The 18,957-nt window shown below is 41.3% G+C and overlaps 1 protein-coding gene and 1 non-coding gene across 2 annotated transcripts in view; one reads left to right on the forward strand and one right to left on the reverse strand.

Moving 5' to 3' along the window:
- Acss2 (acyl-CoA synthetase short chain family member 2) overlaps positions 1 to 18,957 on the reverse strand; it is a 47,474-nt gene that overhangs the window by 19,701 nt on the left and 8,816 nt on the right. The gene's annotated exons all lie outside the window — the stretch shown is intronic.
- Positions 17,248 to 17,377, forward strand: LOC115072859. The gene has a single exon (XR_003851859.1). It is a non-coding gene; the product is annotated as a small nucleolar RNA SNORA18 (small nucleolar RNA).

The raw sequence follows: 18,957 nt of genomic DNA on the forward strand, positions 1-18,957 counted from the left end.
AAGGAAGGAAGGAAGGAAGGAAGGAAGGAAGGAAGGAAGGAAGGAAGGCAGGCAAGAACGAACAGTAATATACAAATGAATGATGGGGAAAATACCTTTGGTCTTTTTGTTGTTATTGTTTTTATTTTTTATTTTTTGTCTTTTCGAGACAGGGTTCTCCTATAGCCCCAGCTTGTCTGGAACTCCCTGTGTAGACCAGGCTGGCCTCAGTCTCACAGAGATCCACCTGTCTCTGTCTCCCAAGTGCTGGGATTAAAGGTGTGCACCACTACACCTGGCTTTTTTTTTAATTTTAAAATTTTGGTCTTTTTGAGGCAGGATCTCCCTGTAGCCCCAGCTTGCCTGGTACTTGCTATGTGAACCAGGCTGGCTTCAAACTCAGAGATCTATCTGCCTCTGCCTCCTGAGTCTACAAAGTAAGTTCCAGGCCAGCCAGGGCTACCTAGTGCAACCTTATCTCAAAAACAAAACAAAACAAAAAAAATTGAACTTAAAAAACTAGACTTTAAAAGGGATAAGCACCTCACAGTCTCCAACCAAGCAAGAGGTAGCAAGTTTGGGGAAAAGGTGCTCTATTCAAGGGTCAGACCTGTTGACAAAGATGTCTATACATCTAAACTTACATAGTCTCATTTTTTCACCTGTATAAAGGATGACATTTTCATTATTACCTTTTTTGATATAAGAGTATACATGTACCTCAGGCTTACCTTAAGCTCACCATCCTCCTGCCTCAGCTCCCTGAGGGCTGCTATTAGAGGCTTGTGCCACCCACACCCAACCAATTAAAGTGGACTTTTTTTGTGGTGATAGGGATCTAATTCAGAGCCTCAGGTATGTTAGGTAAGTGTTCTATCACTGAGATGCATCTTTAGCTCTTAATTATGACATACATGCAATAAATTACACAAATGTTAAATACAGAACTCAATCATCTTGCATTTTAAAAATGTAATTATATGTCTTGGTATTCTCTATAAAGAACTGCTTTGTTCTCTTTGTCCACCCTTTGCCTGTGTCATAATCTAATAAGTAATGCTTCTTGACTATTTGTATTCATATGTGATCTACAAATGTATCTGTGGTATGAGTTACTGAAAATGGTGATGTTGGGCCCAAAGAGATGTGCATTTTTTTTTTTTTTGATTTTTGAGACAGGGTCTCCCTGTAGTCCCAGCTGGGGACTCTCTATATAGATCAGGCTGGCCTCGAACTCACAGAGATCCACCTGCCTCTGCCTCCAAAGTGCTGGGATTAAAGGCATGTGCCACCACGCCTGGCCAAGAGATGTGCATTTTATACACTGGTAAATGTTAGGGATAACACTTTAGAGAGAGGGTCCAGGAGGCCTCTCCCTGGGGAGGTGCTATTTTAGCTAAGACCTGAATAAGAAGAAATAGGAAAGCAGATCAATTCTTGGGAAGAATATTTTGGACACAGGAAGCATCAGATGGAAAGGTGTTGAAGTCTACTCCAAGAGCAGAAAGGAACTCAATGTAGCTGGAATACAGCGAGCAAGAGATTGGGTGAGAATAAGAGCTAGGCAGCAACTGAATCATGTAGGACCTTGTAGGAATGGTAAGTATGAATTTTATTCTAAGTATGTTCTTTCTGGCTTTCCTTATATACAAAGCTCAAACCTACCTACATATCTTTTTTTTTTTTTCCTAATTTTTCTTTGGGGAGTGTGCTTAAGGTGTGTTTGTGTGGTCAGAGTACAACTTGAGGGGATCTGTTCTCTCCTTCTATCATGTGGGTCCCAAGGATCAAACTCAGGCTGTGTGGCAAGCACCTTCACCCACTGAGTCTCTTGCTGACCCCCTCCATACTTCTTACTGTCCCATTGCTTCTGCTCAAAATATCCTCTTCCTCTTTCAGACATGGTACCACGTAGCATGCCACTACAAGCCATTTGTGTTCCTTCTTCTTCCTTACTACCAAGAGAGCTTATGAAGGAGGAAACTGAAACCTAGAGAGAACTAGCCAAGGTCACACAATAGTAAGTGGCAGGGCCAAGAATAGATCTCAGAGCTTTTGATTTCAAGTCAGGACTCTTCCCCACAGTGTGGAGGACATAGACTGGCAGGGAAGCCTCACTGAGAGAGGTTATACAGAAAATTATCAGCTTCTTTCCAGCTTCTGGCTTGATGAGTCAGTTACTATCTTTTTCTTGGCTTTAACCCTCCTACAGCTGAGAAGAGCCAAGCACAGCAGGCTTACTAAAATGGGAAGGAACAAGGAGAGAGGAAGCTGGCAAGTGGCCCTGAATGCCAGAGGCAGGAAAGCCTTTTCCTTAACCTGCCACTGACAAATGCTACGGGAGCTTCAAAACATCTCCAGTTACAGCTGAATGCTGACACGTGTCCTTGTTCACGCACCCCAGTGTATGCCACATGCTAGTTCATCTCTGAATATTCACTTGCATAAAGTCATATATACTAATATGTAAACATTCTAGGCACAAAATCTGCCAAACTACACACACAAACACAAATAAGCATAAATATATGTACCCAGAATTCAAACATGGGCTCGTCTGAAAGAATAAACACATTTATATACCCATCACATAGCTTACCTTTTCAGAAAATTGTTCATCAAATCATTGTTTTATTTTTTCATGAAACTTTCCATTATTTGAAATAATCTCATTTACTTTATTTTCTTCTATTATTCATGTCCTTCACTGGAATGTAAGCCCATTATAGTGGAGACCTGCTCTGCCTTGCTCACCTGCTCACCACTATATCCTTAGCACCTTGAATAAGGGTTAGTCCATGAAGGGTGAATGGGAGCAGATGTGCACAGCACATAGAAGCATATTTACACACACACACACACACACACACACACACACACACACCAGTGTGCATTCCTTTCCTTGCCTATGGGCTCAAGTTATACATTATTGATATAGGTACATTACTCATTCCAGTGTCTTCTTTCTCTGACACAGACACCAGGTTGAGTACCTGGCTGATTAGAAGTGGGGGAGGGGAAAGGGACTTGATCTTTTACAAGATACCAAGCTCACTAGGATGTTTCAGCTCTTAACAGAACAATGAATTTGGTCTCCTGAGATTCAAAGAGGCTGTTAGTATGGTTGCAGTCACAGGATAGGTTGCAGAGGAGCAGGGACAAGGACTCAAGAGTCCAGGCCTCTTTCCTCCATACTAGGAACTGCAAGACCAAAAATTAATAGGGCCTGGGTTTGAAATGAAGCTCAGTGGAAGAGCATCTTCCATGGTTCTAATTCCCAGCACAGTGGGAAAAAATTTAACAAAGGTCCAAGTAAATGAGTAAAATAAATCACATGAACAAAAGCTTTTGGTTTTTCTTTTTCTTTTCTTTCTTTTTTTTTTTTTTTTTTTTTTTTTTTTTTGGGTCTGAGACAGGGTCTCCCCACAGCCCCAGCTGGCTTTGAACTCATAGAGGTCTGCCTGCCTCTGCCTCCCGAGTGCTGGATTAAAGGCATGTGCCACCATGCCCGGCAGATGAACCAAAATTTTTGAGTCAGGCTCTTAACTTTTCTATGTGAAGCAGCAATGTATGTAGAATTATATTTAGCCCAGGTTAAAGGAAACAATAAAGGCATAAACTATAAAACAGAATACAGACTTTGGCAAAAAGAGGCATTCAGTACCTAAACTTGGCTTCTGTGAACTTTTGTCTAATGGCTTAATGTTGTCATTTTTTTAAAGGCCTGGAATTAATTTTTATCAACATTTTAAGTACTGACAACTAATTTTTAAAAGTTTAGACACTGTGATCCAAACAGAACTATTAATGAGAGGTTTAGTTGTAGACTACCGATTGGTAGCTATAAACATTACTATTTGCCCTTCAGCCAGAGGCCATCTGGTAATAGACAACATAAGGCACAGTCACTAGGTCTTTCTCGTGATCTTCCTTAAGGGAATCTTCTCCAGAGTCTTCTCAAACTAACCCCTCCTTACTCTCCAAATTTACTTTAATCAATTATTGATAAAAAATATATTTAGAGCTGGTTTATATATATTCTAAATATATATATATATTTAGAACTCACAATTATTTCTACTGACCTTGTATAATACCACCCATTAGGTAAGTCAGATGGTGTCACTCCTTTGCTCAAAATGCTTAGATTATCAGTCCTGGCGTGGTGGCACACGCCTTCAATCCCAGCACTCGGGAGGCAGAGGCAGGTGGAGAAGAGAGAACCAAGAGAAGTTAAGGAGAAAAGGAGTTAGCAGAGTAGAGCAACACCAGGAAAAGGAGGAAGTTGGTAGGGAGATGTTTCAGGAAGCAGGGAGTGATCAGTCTTTTCCTTTTTTTGGGGGGTCTTTTTGAGACAGGATCTCCCTATAGCCATAGCTGGCCTGGAACTCACTATGTAGACCAGGCTGGCCTTGAACTCACAGAGATCTGCCTGCCTCTGCCTCACCTCCCCAGTGCTGGGACTAAAGACCTGTGCTACCATACCTGGCCTTCCTTTTTCTTAAGTGTCCTAATTCTTACATGATCTAGACCCTCTATACTCATATACTCTTGATCTCTTCCTTTCCTTTCTCCTCTGCTCCAGCCACTTGACTGCCTGCATGTTTGACAAAAACACCAAACATACAAGCTTAGAGCCTTTGTTCCTTACTTGTAGTAGTGTTCCACCAGATAATGATTTGTTTTATGCTCTTTAAATCATTGCTCAAGTTAAATGTTGGTTCTTTCTTTCTTTCTCTCTCTCTCTCTCTCTCTCTCTCTCTCTCTCTCTGGGGTAAGTACATACCTTTATATAGTAACACCTTCCTTCCTTCCTTCCTACCTATCTACCTACCTATAGGGTCTCCTCACTCCATAGCTCAAGCTGGCATGGAACTTACTATGTAGCCCAAGCTGGCCTCAAACTCACAGCAATCCTGTGTCTCAGCTTCTCAAGACCTAGAATTACAGGGAATGTTGCATTATCAGTGAAGCTATTCTTAACCATCCCATGGAAGAATGTTCCTATCCCATTAGCCTCAGATGCTCAAAATGAGCATTTTCCATGAAATCTCGACTAGTTTTTCTTTCCCCCATATAGCCCCAAGCTGAAAATTCTTCCAGGTCCTTCCTCTCTCTCCCCTCTTTTGTATTACATTTTTCCCATTTCACCTATGGTTCTTAGGGAGCAAGGATCATGTTCTTTCTCTGCCTCCTCCAAGCACAACCAGCACAATAGGATACTCAAGGGATGGTCAAACCATTAGAAAACTGGTAAGTGATTAATAATAAAGAAAACTAGAAATCTCCTCTGTGGGAGGGATGGGCATCAAATTGAAGAGTTTAATTCCCTACAACTACAAGTAAGCATAAAATAGGCCCAAAGAACTAAAGAAAAGATGGGTGGTAGGGCTGGGTACTTCCCAGCATACACAAAGATTCCCTCAACAACCTTCCCACACACCTCCATAAAAAGTAAGTGGGAAAGCTGGTTTCTTCATAGAACCATTGGGGGAAGGCTCTTCCTTAGTGAGTTAAGCTTTGTGAAGAATAAACACTCAGCTGAGAAGTCAAACCTGTTATGAGAGGAGCACCAAATTGAGATGTTTGTCTTAGAAAAAAGCAGCTACTGAGGCGTGCCATAGCAGTTCTGAAATATCTGCTCTCTCTTGCCTTCACCTAGTTCTAGCTACCTTCATTCATTGTTGCCTGGATGACTATCATGGCCCCTAACTGGTCTCTCATGTCACTCTTACCCCTTCTAATCCACACATCATTCGAAATGCTCTATTAAAAAAAATCAGACCACATCACCTTCTACCATAAACTCTTCAATGGTTTCAACTGCATACAGAAGGAAATCTTCAACTTCATCCTGCGTTGCTCTCCCATCCTGCTTCCTAAGGTTCCAGACACACCAGCCTTACAGATAGAATATACCATGATCCTTTGCCATCTTTCCTTAGCTCTTTGAACTGTTCTAGCTTTCAGATCTCACTTCAAATGTCACCTACCTAGTGAGGCTTTCTCTAACCATCCTAAATAGCATCAATCCTTGCTATTTTTCTAGAATCCTACTTGGGTCCTCTATAAGAGCAGTTAGTTATCTTAACCACTGAGCCACCTCTCCAGCCCTACTTGTTTTTATTTTATGTATATGAGTGTTCTGCCTGCATGTATGTTAAGTGCACTATGTATGTGCAGTGCCCACAGGGGTCAGAAGAGGGTATCAGATCCCCTGGAACTGGAGTTAAAGATGGATGTTGGCTGCTCTGTGGGTGCTGGGAACTGAACCTGGGTCCTCTGCAAGAGCAGCCAGTGCTCTTAACCACTGAGCCATCTCTCTAGCCCCCCCTTTCTTATTTTTCATCACATTTTGCTTATTCTTTCTTTGTAGTATTTTTTCTCAAATTATACTTCCTTATTTAATTTTTAAAATTGGTTGTTTAGATGCTAGGGAACTAGGTCTGTCAGTAAAGTGCTTGTTGTGCCAGTATGAAGACTTGAGTTCAGATTCCCAGCTCCCACTAAAAAGGCTGGGTGCAGTGGCATGCACCTGCAGTCCCAGTGCTGCGGGCACAAAGACTGGAGGATCTCTGGGGCTTGTTGGCTAGCTAGTCACTCAGCTGCTGAGCTCCATGTTCAGTGAGTGATCCTGTCTCAAAAATAAGGTACAGAGCAATAGAGGAAGACCACCCAATATCAACTTCTGATCTCCTCATGCATCTGTACACACATGTGCACATATGTGAACATGTATACATGCATACACCACAGAAACACACACACCAAAAACTAATAATGAAATAAAATTGTCTGTTTCCCCTACTAGATAGAAGCTATCTTTTTTAACATTTTATTTATTTATTTTATGTGTATGCATGCATTGCTTGCATATGTAAGTGCATCTGTATCATGCAGTGCCCATGGAGGTCAGAGGAGGGCATCAGATTCTTCTGGAACTGGAGTTATGGATGGTTGTTAGCTGCTATGTGGGTGCTGGGAATCAAACCTAGGTCCTCTGCAAGGGCAGCCAGTGCTCTTAACCGTTAAGCCATCTCTCCAGCCCCAGAAGCCACCTTTTTTTTTTTTTTTTTTTTTAAATCTTTTTGAGATAGGGTCTCCCTGTAGCTGGCTTGGAACTCACTATGTAGACCAAGCTGGCTTCAAACTCACAGAGATCTGCCTGCCTCTGCCTCCCGAGTGTTGGGATTAAGAGCATGTGCCACCACGCCCAGCTTCAGAAGCCATCTTTTGAAGGTAAAGGTCAAGTTGGTCTGTTTAGTGCTGAATCCCCAGTATTTCGTATAAAACCTTGTTAGTAGTAGGCACTTAATAAATTTGTCTGAATAAAACTGAAAGATAAATGAATAAAATTGAAAGATTATTATGGAACTGAAGCAGATTAGCACTACATAACTATAAATGGAACAGTTAGGCCTCCTGGAAGAGCTCAGTATAAAGAAAGTCTTTCTAACTGCCAGATGAAATGTACTTTTTTTTTTTCTTTCTTTTTTGTCTTTTTTGAGACATTGTCTCCCTGTAGCTCCAGCTGGCCTGGAACTCGATATGTAGACCAGGCTGGCCTTGAACTCACAGAGATCTGCCTGCCTCAGCCTCCCCAGTGCTGGGACTAAAGGCATGCACTACCATGCCTGGCTTGGAATATACTTCTTTAGGAACTCTCTAACTCTGGAGGTATCAGGCTGGAGCGATGGCTGAGTGGTTAAGAGCACTGGCTGCTCTTGCAGAGGACCCGGGTTCACATCCTAGCACCCACATGGCAGCTAAAAACCATTTGTAACTCCAGTTCCAGGGGACCCGACACCCTCTTCTATCCTCTGTGGGCATTGCATAACATGGGTGCATGTACACACATGCAGGTATAACACTCATACACATAAAATAAACATAAATTTCAAAAAGCTCTGGAGGTATTGTGTAGGTTTGGGATTTGAAGAGACACTATCAAGCAGATTCTGCCATGAGGACCAAGCCAAGCCTGACCAGTATTCCTCAAAAGTATGGCCAGGTAGTATTAGCAATGCAGATTTTAAGACCGATGCCATACAGCTGTAGGAGTGGACTGTTCAGTTTGCCCCAGAGAAACCCTATCACCTACTTGTACTAACTACATCATTCTTCACAGAATGGGGCCTTGGAATTTTTTGGTGATCTTTGTTTTTGAGAGAGGGTCTTGCTATGTAGCTTAGTCTGGTCTCCTGCCTCAGCTGTTTAAGGGCTGGGATTACAGGTGTGTGCCACCATACCTAGCTTGAACTTTTCATTATATAAGATTCCCATGTAATCTATGTTTATGAAAATTAAAATGACTTTGAAAGTCTTTTCAGATTCATTAAAAATTTTTATAGCAGTGCTGGGGATTAAACCCATAGCCTTCTGCATGCTGGGTAAATGCTCTACCACTGTGCTTCCAAGCTAGCCTCAAATTGGTGATCCTCCTGGTTCAACCTCTGGGGTTATGGGATCACATGCATGTAATGAAGGAATGGCTGGAAGGAATATTTTGAAACTGTAACATGAAGAAATAATGTGAAAGAGTTCTTTGATCCCTAAAGTATTGCATAAATGTAAAGAACTATGATATAAGCATACCCTCAAGTCATTTTCCCTTTTACCAAGGGAACAGGAATGGAAAAAACACAACTGACAAGTCAGTGCCTTTATGTTCCCTCTGGATACTTCTATCATAACTGTAGGAGAAAGGTTGAAAGAAAGACAGAAGGACATACATCCCCAAATGGAATCACAAATCACTCAGAAAGTTAAAGGAAAATGGAGTTTTTGAGATCTTCCTTCCTCTGTGAATTCTAAGGCCAGCCTGGGTTACTGGAGTTACATAGGGAGTTCCAGGTCAGTTGGGGCTATAGAGAGACCCTGTCTCAAAGCAAATGAACACAAAATCAAAAGCAGAAGGAAGAAAATCAAAGTGCTAGAGACCTTAGAATTGTGGGAATGAAGACCCCCAGAATGGACTTCTTGCATAATTATCAGAAATCCATTACTCTGCTTTCTCCCACATTTCTGTAGAAAATGTTTCTTTTGAAATACCATAAGTTTCTAGTTTTAAGCGCTGTCTTGCTGGCAAACCATAATGCAGTCTCACCCAACTCCTGATTAAAAAAGTGGAATCGACTGCCATCACTTGACTCTAGAGGGACTTTCAACTAACTACAAAATTGATGAAACAAGAGCAAAAAGTCTCAATTGGTGGTCCACTCAGGAAATAGCTGCCTAACCACAGATCCCTTCCCTTTTGTCCGGCCCATTCAGAAGTCCAGGATTGCTATCCTCAAAACCAGGCATGATTAGAGAAATACAAAATCAAAACCACAATGATATCCCACTCCACACCTACCTGGATGGCCATAATCAAACAGACAAATAATACCAAGTACTGGCAAACATGTAGAGAAACTGGAAACCTCTTATGTTGCTGGTAGAAATGTAAAATGGTTCAGGATTTTGGAAAACAGTCTGGCAAGTTCTCAAAAGGTTAATTATAGAATTACCTTGTGAGAAGCAATTACACTCCTGAGTATATATCCAAGGGAATTAGAAGGACACATCCACACAGAAACTTGTCTATAAACAGTCATAGTAGCATTGTTCAAAAATTAGAAATAACCCAAATGTGTACCAACTAAGGATTTATAAATAAGGATATTGTATAACCACACAAGGGGATATATTTTAGCCATATAAAGGATGCAATAGAGCCAGATGTGGTAACACATATATTCCAGCCCTTAGGTGACAGAGGCAGGAAGATTGCTGCAGGATTGAGTTCAGCCTGGCAGACACAGCAAACTCCAGGCCAGTATGGGCTACACAGACCTTGTCTCATAAAAAAAAATACTGCTATATACCATAAGATGAACATTGAAAACATTATGATGGGGCTGGAGAGGTGGCTCAGCGGTTAAGAGCACTGACTGCTCTTGCAGAGGACCCGGGTTCGATTCCCAGCACCCACATGGTGGCTACAAACCGTCCTTAACTCCAGTTCCAGGGGAATCTGAAACCCTCTTCTGACCTCCACCGCATTGCATGACACGGGTGCACTTACCTACATGGCGGCAATATACTCATACACATAAAATAAAAATAATAAATAAAATATTAAAAACAGAAAATATTATGCTAAATGAAAGAAAACCAGACACAGAAGGCTATACATCATGTGATTCTCTTTGTATAAAATGTCCAGAACAGCTTGGTGTGGCGGTGCATGCCGGAATCCCAGCACTCTGGAGGCAGAGGTAGGTGGATGTCTGTGAGATCAAGGCCAGCCTGTTCCACACAGTGAATTCCAGGCCACAGGGAGACCCTGTCTCAAAAGACAAAAAAATTTCAAAACAAACAAACAATGTCCAGAACAGTCAAGCCCATAGACCCAAAAAGTAGATTAGTAGTTACCTAGCTCTAGAGTAGGGAAAGTTAGAGGGAAAGAAGTGACTCCTTATAAAAGTGGGATTTCTTGGGGGCTAGACAAATGGCTCAGTGGTTAAGATAAATAAGACAAAATAAACGCTTTCCTCCACAGGTTGGTCTTGGTCAGAATATTTTGTCACAGCAATAGAGAAACAAACCAGAACATCAGGCTTGACAGAAAGTGCCCTTACCCACTGAACCATCTCTCCAGCCACCAAAGGGACTATATGAGCTCTTCCTTGACTAAGGTTTTGGGTCTTTCAGGAAGTTGTCAAATAGTTGAAGAGATCATGGTAACTGTTCAGATTGCATGGGAGTGTCTTCATTCTCACAGTGCTTCTAGAGATTTTCAGGAGAGACTTCTCTGTGTTCATTCAGTTGGCACAGAGGGACAAATACAAGTCTGGAATTCAGAAACCTGGGACCTGGTTACAATCTTGCTTTTTTTAAAAAAAAAAAAAAATTATTATTTAATTTTTATTCTCTCCCTGGAACTGGAGTTAGGGACAGTTGTTAGCTGCCATGTGGGTGCTGGGATTCGAACCTGGGTCTTCTGCAAGAATAGTCAGTGTTCTTAACCGCTGAGCCATCTGTGTGACCTTGGCAAGCCTCTTCCTCTGGACTTCTTGTAACTTAAAAAATGAGAATATTAATACTTGTTTTACCTGCTGCTAAGGAAGTCATGAAGATCAGGTTGAGGGCTCATCCTTTAAAAGAGTTCTATACTGTACTCATGTGAGGAATTAGCTGGACCTGTACTGATTTAGTCAACATGTGAGGCAGGTATATCAGGTTTCATTACTCTTCTTTGGTCTCTATATCAGCTAAGTTTCCCCTCTCCCCTGGGTAGGTAAGTATTAGAGCACCGTATGAGTTCCATACCCTGAATCTCAGCTCCTAGGGATTTTTCTAGTTTCTCCATGGTAAAGTCCACTGAGCCACTGTAGAAACCTAAGAACATTTCTTGACATGACTCCAAATTCTGCTTATCTCCATATTCTTCCTTTCCGTGTCTACATCTTTTCTTTGAAGCTGATTTAGGAGACCCACTCCCTGCTGCTACTTGGAGGGAGAAAAAAACATCAATGAGTCCAAGATACATTAGAGTTTATCTTGTCTGACATAATTTTCCTCCCTTTTCCCATCTTATACTTTACAGAGAAGGAAACAGAGGCTGAGTTTATGCAAATTCATGTATTGAATTAGGGATAAACAGTAAATCTAAGTCTAGTGACTCCATATTCAGAACCAGGAGTTCCCACATTGTAGTGTGCAAAAATAAGTACTTGAGGGGCTGGAGAGATGGCTCAGTGGTTAAGAGCACTGGCTGCTCTTGCAGAGGACCTGGGTTTGATTCTCAGCATCCACATGGTGGCTTACAACGTCTGTAACTCCAGTTCCAGGGGATCGGACACTCTCTTCTGACCTCCTCAAGCATTGCATGACATGGGTACACTTACACACATGCAGGCAGTACACTCATACAGATAAAATAAAAAATAATAAAGTATTAAAAAATAAGCACTTGAAGAGTTGGAAACCTAGAAATCCAGGACTCCACCCCAGCCTATTTAATCAGAATCTTTAGAGGATAAAACCTCGGACTGCACTTTTATAAACTACTCAGGCAGTTGTGATGTGGGGGCAGGGTACCCCCTGAAAAATACTTCGGTACTGGGTATAGATCAGTGATAGAAGACACACTTAGGATTGGGTTTAACTCCCTCCATGTAAAGTCTGGGATAGGAGATAAACTATGACATTATTTAGGGCATGTAGAAAGGGTAATTGTGAAAGAGAGAGTGGGGTGGGGGGAACTCCAGATTTCCTAATAGATCATTGTTAGAAAAGATACATATAGAATTTGAGGAACTAGATTTTTATTCTCTTAAATTTTCCCCATTCAGGTACCCAGGGGAATAAAGTATACTAGATTGAGGACTAGTGATTTAAATTTTACTGTTTACCTAGGTGACAGAAAACCATTATAATGAATATTTTTTTCATGTGTGTATTACATTTAAGGAACCTGATGTACAAATAAAATGCCCCCCCTGGCCAACTTCCTTTTGTTGCTATAGGCATACAGCACAACATTTCAGATGCTGTGATAATAAAGGATCTGAGCGAGCTATCTTCATTCATTTGTTATGGATAAGGACAGTGTGCCTCATAGGGTGACAGGAACAACTGTGTATGATTTCCCTCCTGTATGAAGACATGTCGATAGTGAGAAAAGGGCTACCTTCTAATCTGGCCTAGGTTCTGCATTCTCAACAGAAAAGAGGTACAGAATTTAACTGGCCCCAAACTATATTCATCAAGGGCAATAGGCACAAGGTCCCTGGATCAAGGCCTTAAAATAGCTGGTAAGAGGACAGAATGCAGTGATGGCACACACTATAGGGCAAGAGTCCCATTGCTTGAACCTCAGCCCTGAGGCCTTCTTCCACACTCCTTTCTTCTCTATGTCTACCATTTCTCCTGCTTATCCAACGTCTGTCTTCTTTATCTAGACTCTCTCTTATCACCTGCTTCCTTCCATATTTTCTCTCTCTAATCTGCCTGGATCCAGATAGACACATGAAGAGAGGCAAGTTTGTTTATTTGTTCACTGATTATTTTATCCATTTATTTTATAATTATATATTAAGTACCCACTATGTATTATACTTTGTACTAGACACAGAGGAGGAAACAAAGAAGAAGATATCTTGTAATTCATAACCCAGTCAAGAAAGCAAGTGTACACATATGACTTAGAAAAACAAAACGTTAGCCAGGCATGGTGGTACACGCCTTTAATCCCAGCACTCAGGAGGCAGAGGCAGGTGGATCTCTGTGAGTTCGAGGCCAGCCTGGTCTACGTAGTGAGTTCCAGGCCAGCTGGGGGTACAGGGAGACCTTGTCTCAAAAAGACCAAAAAAAAAAAAAAAAAAAAAAAAAAGAAAAAGAAAAACAAAGTGCTGGGCATAGAGCAATGGGTCAGCAGTTAAGAGCTCTTACTGCTCTTGCAGAGGACATAAGTTTGATTCCCAGCACCCACAACTGCCTCTGACTTCAGTTCCATGGGATCCAGTGCCTTCTTCCAGCCTCCGTGAGCACTGCACTCACATGCACACCCATTTGGACTCACATATACACATAATAATTAAAAATTTTTTTAAAGTGCCAATGAGTGTTTAGATAAGAATGAGTGAATGAATGGTGCTGCCTTTTCTGATGGTTAGAATCTTCTGGATGGGAAAACTTGTAAAGATATCTGCTTCCAAATTAATCTATATTTCTTGTGGTTCTGATCAAAATCAAGTGAGAATTTTCTGTTGAGATACAGCTCTTGCCAAATAATTTACCCATTTAAAGCATATAATCTATAATTTTTAGCATATGTACAGAAAGAAGTATAGGCATTACCACAGTGGATTTTAGAACTTTACCACCCCAAAAGAAACCCCCCCCCTTTTTTTGGTCTTTTTGAGACAGGGTCTCCCTGTAGCCCCAGCTGGCCTGGAACTTTATTTTGTCTTACACCTACTGGGTCACAGTTCATCAAGGAGCCCAAGATAGGAACTCAGGGCAGGAACCTGAAGGCAGGAGCACAGGCCATGGAGGAACACTGCTTACTGGCTTGCTCCCCTGGTCCCTGCTCAGCCTGCTTTCTTATTCATCATAGGCCCACCTGCCCAGGGGTGGCACCACCCACAGTGGGCTGGGCCTTCCCACATCACTCAACAATCAAGCCAGTCCAATGGAGGCAATTCCCTAATTGAGGCTCCCTTGGCCCAGGTGTGTCAAGTTGGCACTAAAGCTATCCAGCACATCTGATGACCTTGGATCCCCTATGGTAGAGGAAGAGAACTGATTCCTACAAAATGTCCTCTGACCTACACACATACACTATGGCAAGTATGTTTATACATACAATAAGTAAGTAAATCAGTAAATAAATATAAAAACTAGTTCTCAGCAGTGTCAAGAGTCATGGGAACACATGTACATTCATTTGTTCTGAATACATGCTTCAAACATATCTATAAATATCTACAAAAAGTTTAAAACCTGTTGCTAGATGCTAATTTATTATGGGGCATGAATAGCTCTACAACTAAATATATCTGTTAGCTATACTGTGTGCTAGGCTATAAACAAGAGAAATCTGGTTCTTTTACTCATGAGGCTCAGTAACTGAGGAGGCAAGATTTTTGCTTGTCAGATGCAATCTTATTTAGGAATGAAATGCTAGGAATAATGTGAAGTAAGAAAACAAAGAAGTCAGGTGTGGTGCACAAGCCTGTAATCCCAGCACAAAGCAGGTGGATCTCTGTAAGGCTGAGGCTAGCCTGGTCTACATAGTGAGTTAGTGAGTTCTTTTTGGTCTTTTTGATATAGGGTCTCCCTGTAGCCCCAGCTGTTCTGGAACTCACTATGTAGACCAGGCTGGCCTTGAACTCACAGAGATCTGCCTGCCTCTGCCTCCCAAGTGCTGGGATTAAAGGCGTGCACCACCACGCCTGGCACATAGTGAGTTCTAAGCTAGCTGGGGCTACTTCACTTTTTCTCACAATATGGAGCCTTACATAATTCATTTCTCTGGACCTTGGTTACCTTAACTGTAAATGAAATGAATGTATCAGTTAATGAATTATCTAAGTCTAGATTTTATTATTCATTCTGGTTAAGGATAAGAAAGGGGGTGGGAAAATGAGACTGGGAGAAAGCTTCACAAAGTAGGCAGTAATTCACATATTCTGAAAAAATAAATAGAACCTAGACTGGCCCAGATAAGGAACAGACCCTATCCTTATATAGGGAGAGGAAACAATATTAGGGCTTAGATGTAGATGCTAAAAAGCATAGGCCAATCTAAAGGTCAAAGTTAATACTAGATACTATTTTCATCTATTGGTGATTTATCATAATGCTACATATAGTGAATATAAAAAAACTATACTTTGTGCTGTTATGCTGTGCCTATTTTTCCTTTTAAAATTATCTTTTTAAAAATAATTTTGGTGAGTATATGAGTGTGGTGGGGGAGTGCAGGTGTGTGTGCCCTGTGCATGTGTAGAGGCAGAGAAGAACAAAGGCATGCTGCTCTAGCAGTCTCTACCTTATTCCATTAAGACAGGGTCTCTCACTGAACCTGCAGCTAAACTGGCTGATAGCAAGCTCCAGCAAACCTCCTGGCACTGCACCTCACAACACTGGTGACAGGCACACACAGCCATCCCAGCTTTTTGTGCAGGGTCTGGGGATTTGAAGTCAGGTCCTCATGCTTGCATAGTGAGCACTCTTCCCACTGAGCAGGCTCCCCAGATAGCTTTATTTGTAATTGAGTGGCAGTGATATAAGCTGATATTTATCATTTCAAAATATCTTTACTTTGGGGTTGGGGATATAGTTGAGTGGTAGAGTGGTTCCATAGCATGTGCAAGGCCCTGGCTTCTAACCTGAGCACCATCAAACAAAACAAAACAAAAATAATACAAAACAAAATCACAAAACACAACACAATAAATCCTTTATTTTATTAAACTTTAAAGTAACAACTCTTTGGATTCCTGGCATAAAATAAAAAGCAACCAATTTGGTTTAGCATTTAGGTATTTAGTAGTATTTAGTGTTTAGTAGTATATTAGTACTTAGTATTAGGTTACATTTTGTTGACTGTTAAGATGGAAAAGATAGTGTTAAGATCATGAAAATCAAGACTAGAACTAGTCTAGACTGAGAGAGACTACAAAGACAGAGCAACTATATGTCACACATGTTCTGCTGGGTCCTCTTTCTATAAAGGACATTATTGGGACCATTTGACAAAACTGCACTGGAGTCAAAGGATCAGATGGCAAGTGATGTACAAATATTGATCTCCTTGTTTTGACAGTTATTTTATAGTTATACAGGAAGAAATTCTTGCTTATTGGAAATAATATTCAGAGATCTACATCTTACACTTAAATTGTTCAGGGAAAATGTTTTTTGTTGTTGTTTTTTGGTGCTACTGAAGATTGAGCCTGGGCCCATGTGCTAGAGAAACACATTACCACTGAGCTATAGCCCTAACTGTCCTTTGCCCTATTTATTTATTTAGAGACAGGATCTCATTAAGTTGCCCAGTCTGGCCCTAAACTTAACTCTACAACCCAAGCAGGTCTTGAATTGTCAATCCCAGTGCCTCAGCCTCTTGAGTAGCTGGGATTACAGGCCTGTGCCACCAGGCTTGGCTTCCTTGTGGTACTCTTTTGAGATGGACAAGATTTGCTAACCCATTTGAAAGGTCAGAAAACTCAACCTCAGAAGGATGTCCATAGGAGATTGACTAGTGATTAAAAGATTATTTAGGAAACCATGTCATATGAGGAACCAGAGAATGTGGACTCAGTATTACCTCATCCATAAAACAAGAACATCACAGAACAAGAACACTAGAATAGCCAGTGTGGTGTTGGACCCACTGCTTCCCAGCACTTGGGAAACAGAGGCAGGCAGATCTCTGTGAGTTTGAGGATAGCTTGATCTACATAGGGAGTTCTAGGTCAGCCAAGGCTACATAGTAAAACCCTATCTCAAACAAACAAACAAATAAACAAAGAGAACATTAAATAGATAAAGGGTTTTCAAACAGAACTTTTCAAGTCCCTAGAGGTTCCCATATACATACCTTCCAGAGTCCACAGTCACAAGGTAAAGAAAACAACAGAAGGTGGCTCTAGGCTTCTATCTGTGCTTTTGCAAAGATTATTCCATTTACTTCTCACAACAATCTGTGTGATAGAAACTGTTTTATTCCCATTTTACAGATGAGACAACAGGCATAAAGAGGGAAGTTAAGCTGATGTCTGCTAATGAGCCTTCTCCTGTAGACTCATACTACTGGAAACTCCTTACAGAGTAACTCTGTGGTTTTACTTTATTCACAGGATTATTTTTTAGCTTTGTCAGAAGGAACCAGAAGACAGTTAACAAAAAGCATGAAAGACCTAATAATTTCTTTTTACCTTCTGGGCTGCATATCTGACAGAGCTATACTCTTCTTGCTACAACAACAAGGAATGAATGATTTGAACTCATTCAGTTTAGAGATGTTAGAATTTGAGAAGCTGGCGGATCCATCTACTCTAAAGGAAAACTGGATTAAACATTAGCTCTTTTTTTTTTTTTTCTGGTCTTTTTGAGATAGGGTTTCCCTGTAGCCTCAGCTGACCTGGAACTTGCTATGTAGACCAGGCTGACCTCGAATACAGAGAGATCTGCCTGTTCTGCCTCCCAAGTGCTCAGTGGGTAAGGGTACTTGTTGCCAAGCCTGACAACTTGAGTTTGATCCCCAGAATCCACATAGTTGAAGGACAGAACCAACTCCTGCAAACTGTCTTCTGACCTCTATATGTATGACATAGTATGCACCCCTCCCATACATATGTACATACACACACACAATAAATAAATGAATGTAAAAAATTTTTAAGGGCCATTTTGAATTTTGACTTTAGAGGAACTAGGATGACCTTGATGTGAAATGAAGGAATCACAATGTGAAATTTCTTAAATAAAAATGTGCTGACAGAAGAAGAGGAAAAAGAGGACCAGCAAAGAAGGAAGAAGGGAAGCAGCAGGTGGCACAGGGAAACTGAGGCAGGAGTTCAAGGCCATGCTAAATTACACAGTAAATTCAAAGACAGCCTGGGTTACACAGTGAGACCCTCCTGCCTCTCCCCCTACCGCCCCAAGAAAAGGTAACTTACCTAATAAGTTATAATGCAATGTTTCCTAAATCCTTTGTTTTCATGAATTAAGAAAGCTCTGCCAAGAAATCCACAACTGGTACAGAGTGTCAGTGGAGTACTCAGTCACAAATGGGACATCTATATCACCCCCTCCCCAAGACTCAGGGGCCATGGAAGAAAAGGTGACAGAATGATTGTAAGAGCCAGAGGTTGGAGAAGACAGGAGTGAAACACCACACTCATGAATTCACAATAGCTGTGATTATCTACACAAGACCTATGTAAGTTCAAGCCAGTCAACATTCTAGCATGAGGAAGGGGTGCATGAGGGCTAACCACTAATGGAGAAGCTAAAGACAACTGATGGCTTCTGGGGGCAGGAGAATCAGGTCTCTTTAAAGGTATGGTCTCTGGTAGGTTGAGGGCCCCATACCCAGGAGTATATGGTATCACAAATTGAACTTGATGCTTTACTTAAAAAAAAAAAAAAAGACACAAAGTTGGGGTGAGAACAGAGGTGAGGGTGGAAGTGGGAGGAGTTAAGGGAAGGAGTAGGAATGAATGTGACCCAATTACATTGCATGAAATTTTCAAAGAATTAATTTTTTTTTTTAAAGAAATCTCTTGGGGTGGAGAACTGGCACAGATGTTAAAGGCTCAGGCTCACAACCAAAAAGACAAAAAAGAAAGCTCTTAGCCAGGTATGGTGGCACATGCCTTTAATCCCAGGACTCAGGAGGCAGAGGCAGGCAGATCTTTGTGAGTTAAAGGCCAGCCTGGTCTACATAGCCAGTTCCAGGCCAGCTGGGGCTACAGG

Source organism: Nannospalax galili, unplaced genomic scaffold (assembly GCF_000622305.1).
Source record: "Nannospalax galili isolate Female #2095 unplaced genomic scaffold, S.galili_v1.0 scaffold724, whole genome shotgun sequence".
Classification (NCBI taxonomy): domain Eukaryota; kingdom Metazoa; phylum Chordata; class Mammalia; order Rodentia; family Spalacidae; genus Nannospalax; species Nannospalax galili.